At 38.2% G+C, this 4,100-nt stretch overlaps 1 protein-coding gene across 2 annotated transcripts in view; it reads right to left on the bottom strand.

Annotated features, from left to right (window-relative positions):
* The window catches only part of KLRG1 (killer cell lectin like receptor G1), a 24,951-nt gene that overhangs the window by 7,995 nt on the left and 12,856 nt on the right, over positions 1–4,100 (bottom strand). The gene's annotated exons all lie outside the window — the stretch shown is intronic.

The following is a 4,100-nucleotide window of genomic DNA, read 5'->3' as shown; positions in this document are numbered from 1 at the left end:
ACAAATAAATTAAAAAATTTTAAAAAGACATTGCGAAAGAAGATTTGACAGGCTACAAATTACTAGAGTTTCTTTCATATTGATAAGAATTTTCCTCATAATTTTGTGCATGTCCACAATGCTAAAAGTAAGTAAGCCTTGCTCTGTAAACCAAGCACTCTTGCAAAAAGACAGTGAAAAACTGTTCATCAACAGATAAATGGATAAGCAAAATGTGATATATCCATATAACGGAATATTATTCAGCCATAAGAAGGAATGAAATTCTGATACGTGCTATATTACGGATGAACCTTGAAAGCATGCTAAGTGAAATAAGCCAGATACAAAAGGATATAACAGGCAACGTCAGAGAGACAAAATGTAGAATAGTGGTCACCAGGGGCTGGAGGGAGGAGAAAATGGGGTGTTATTGTTTAGTGGGTACAGAGTTACTGTTTGGAATGATAAAAACATTTTGGAGATAAATAGTGGTGATGGTTGGATGACAAAGTGAATATACTTAATGCCACTTAATTGTACACTTGAAAATGACTAAAAGCTAAATTTTATGTTATGCATATTTTTACCGCATTTTTTTAGGTTAAAAAAAAACAGATAGTGAGAGATATCCTAACATACCTACCACACCTATGCATGGTGTGAAGTTCATATGGGTTGCTTGATCTGTTTATGAAGAAAAAGGTGACAAACGACACACACATTACCATACTATAAATACCTTCAAGTAAAACATTTCTCCTACCATCTGCCCTGCGTTTACAGACATTTCTTTCAATCTTCTGACATGTTTCAGATTTCCTCACAAGGGAAATGCTCAATTCAACAAGTCATAGTTTCCGTTGTAATACGTACTTTACTGAAATTTCATGTCTTGGGATACAGAACTAAAATTAAGTGATCTCTACTATGTTAAAGAAGTTTTCACATTGATTGTCTCTCTTAATAGTCATAACAATTCTGAAAATTTTTTTTCTCCACTTGGTACATGAGGAAATTGAGAGTCAGAGAGGTTAAGAAAATTGCTGAAGTTCACATAGTTAGTAAGTAATGTAGCAAAAACAAACACATGGGATGTGGAGTAGAGTGTGGGAATGGAGTCAATGGAATTGTAATAGATATGTATGATATCGAGGGTGTGAGGGCAGTGGATGAGGGGAGGGGGGTTGTTACTTTGTGAGGGGTGAAAAGGATAACTATTGCATTGTTCTGTACACCTGAAANGAACAGACAAGTTGCTGTCCTTTTGTTCTTCAGTCTAGTTGTGGAGGACATTGCTTCACTGGCCCAAGTTGGCACCATCATTGTGCTCTTCCTGGATGAGTCAGATCAGTCGCCAGCTTCTGGACGGCCGCTCACAGCGGCTGCTGGCTGCTCACACTGGCTGCTGGTATATACACAGTAGCCCATGGCAACCCACCTGCTGTCGCTGGCAACTCACAGCAGCCCAGCTCCAGGTCGAGCTGTTGTTCAGCATCTTAGCTGCTGAGGGCAGTGTCACTGGCCCTCATAATGTGGGATCCAAACTGGGGCCCTCTGGCATCCCAAGCCAGCTCTTAACCAATGCGCCACTCGGCCGGCCCTAAATATATCAATACTTTCTAATAGCAGCTTAATTAGTCAAATACCTTTGTAAGAAAATATTCCTTTTTATCTAGAAACTACTAAGAAAGCAGTGGGATTTCAACTCTCTATGGTTATTACAACACCACTAGATGTCCCATTGTGATGTCATCATTTTTATCCCACTCCAGGACGATGCTTGCTAAAAAGTAAGAATGCTAAAACTCTGCTCTTAACTGAGTCTCTAGACTAGAGCTTCCTTTACATACTTGGAAACTTTTATTACCATAATTAAGTGATGAAAGAGTCTCTTCTAAAGTCAGGAGAGATATAAATAAAGACACTAAAGGAGGGCCGAGTGGCTCAGTTGGTTAAGAGCTCACTCAAGAGTTTGAGCTCTGAGCAACAGCGGTTCGAGTCCAGCCTGAGCTGAGCAGCCACTGAGCTGCCAACAGGTAGCAGGATGGCTCAGCTAAAAAAAAAGTTATAATAAAAAATAAATAAATAAACAAAATAAAGACACTAAAGGAGCTGTCTTAGTCAGTTTGGACTGCCATAACAAATTACATAGTTGGGTGACTGAAGCAATGGGCATTTATTTCTCAGTTTTGGAGGCTGGGAAGTTCAAGACTAAGGTGCCACTAGATCTGGTGTCTGGCGAGGACCTGCTTTCGGGTTTGCAGATGGCTGTCCTCTCATTGTATCCTCACATGGTGGAGAGCAGAGAGAGAGGCAAACTCTCTCAAGTCTAATTAGCTCCCAACAGCCCATCTCCCAATACCATCACCTTGGGGATTAGGAATTCAATGTATGAATTTTGGAAGGACACAGATATGCAGTCCATAAAAGAGATAGAACAAGTCTTCTGTGCTATTTCCCATTTTCACAATAACCTCTATTTTTTTCTTTACTTGATTTCAATCTTAGTTTCCACTGAGGACACGTGGTTATGGTGGCTTCCAGATAAAGCATTAGAAAAATCAGCACAACCTGTTTATCAGCACTTCCCAAATAATCTATCTTCTATGATAGCTTTGTTCGTTTAGGGAAAAGTATCCTGAGAACAATTATGTCTTATATTATTATGTATGGTACTTTATGGTACTATAAAATCACTCATTCTTAATTTCCTTTGACATGCTGGATATGCAATATGGCATTTAGGAAAACAAAACAAAAACAATATACTCGTGTTGACCTAGCTCTGTCTTTGCCTTCTGAAGATGAACAAACAGCTTAATCCTGGCTGAGCCTCAGTTTCCTTGTGAGGATTTAGCTTAGATATTTACCAGGATTTTTTTTCCAGTTATAAAATTCTTGACAACCCTGGAGGTTAGGCAAATACTATCATCCTCATCTTTATAGATGAGGAAACTGGTTCAGCTGAGTGAAAGGGCTTACTTACCCATGGCTCCTTATTGAATAAGCATCCAGTTTTCTCTCCCAGTGCCAAACTTTTGCATTATACCAAGCTCTCCCCTTCTAGTAATAAATAAGATCACATTGTACCCCCTGATTACTGCTCTCCAATGGTTTCCCTTTTCACATAGAATAAAATCTAAAATCTTTACTATGTATTATAAGCTTTTACATGATCTAGCCCTTCCCTACAATGTATTCACTTACTAGGTTCCAGCCACGTGAGCCTTCTTTCTGTTCTTTTAACACGCCAAATTCATTCTTATTTTAGGGTCTTTACCTAGCTTTTCCCTCTGCCTGGAATACCCTTCCCCTACGTTTTTACATGGCTGTCATTCAGATCTAAGTTTCAGCCCAAGTATTACCTCCTTAAAAAGGCCTTCTTTAGTTGGCCAATCTAAAGTACTACCTACATTCAGTATTATACTGTTTCATTGTCTTCAAAGTACATATCAACATATTTATTTGTTCACTTGCTTGTTGTCTGTACTCTGACTAACATGTATCATAATAGCAAGAATTCTGGCTTACTGCTGTATGGCCAGCACCTAGAAAAATATATGAAATTGCGTTCTATAATTGTATAGAATTAAAGAATAGAGAGTCAAGTCTTAAGCTGCAGGAGATTAAAATTTTTTGAACACGAATTCTCTACATTTTTTACTTTACCCCCATTGAGTACTTAATTGTTCATGTTGGGGGTAGTAGGGTAGGCTGATGAGTAAAGGAAGGGTAAGAGAGATGAAATGATATCTTAACTTTCAGAATAGCTTGAAACCTTTCATGCATTTATTAACAAACCTGCTTAAAAGGATTATTCAAATTACAGAAAAATGAGTTTTTTCTCATTTCGCCACTGGAATTATAAGAAAAACAGTCCATGTCTTTCTTCCTCTCGTTTCAAGGGGAGGAATGACAACTAATAAAACACAAAAATAAATAAAAACTTGCCCAAAAATCTCAATTGGGATCTGAAGAGCTGGGATTAGATAATGCCACTTATAAATTCTAGTCCTACATTTAGTACTCTCAAGACCCACGCAATTCTAAGTTGCTAATTCTCACTGGTAAGGCTGAATAGTAAAACTTACTGTACACTTTCAACGTGAAAACCTCCC

The sequence above is a fragment of the Hipposideros armiger genome, unplaced genomic scaffold (genome assembly GCF_001890085.2).
Source record: "Hipposideros armiger isolate ML-2016 unplaced genomic scaffold, ASM189008v1 scaffold_662, whole genome shotgun sequence".
NCBI classification, from domain to species: Eukaryota; Metazoa; Chordata; class Mammalia; order Chiroptera; family Hipposideridae; genus Hipposideros; species Hipposideros armiger.
The sequence above is the reverse complement of the archived record's forward strand: the minus strand, read 5'-3'. Positions and strand labels throughout refer to the sequence as shown.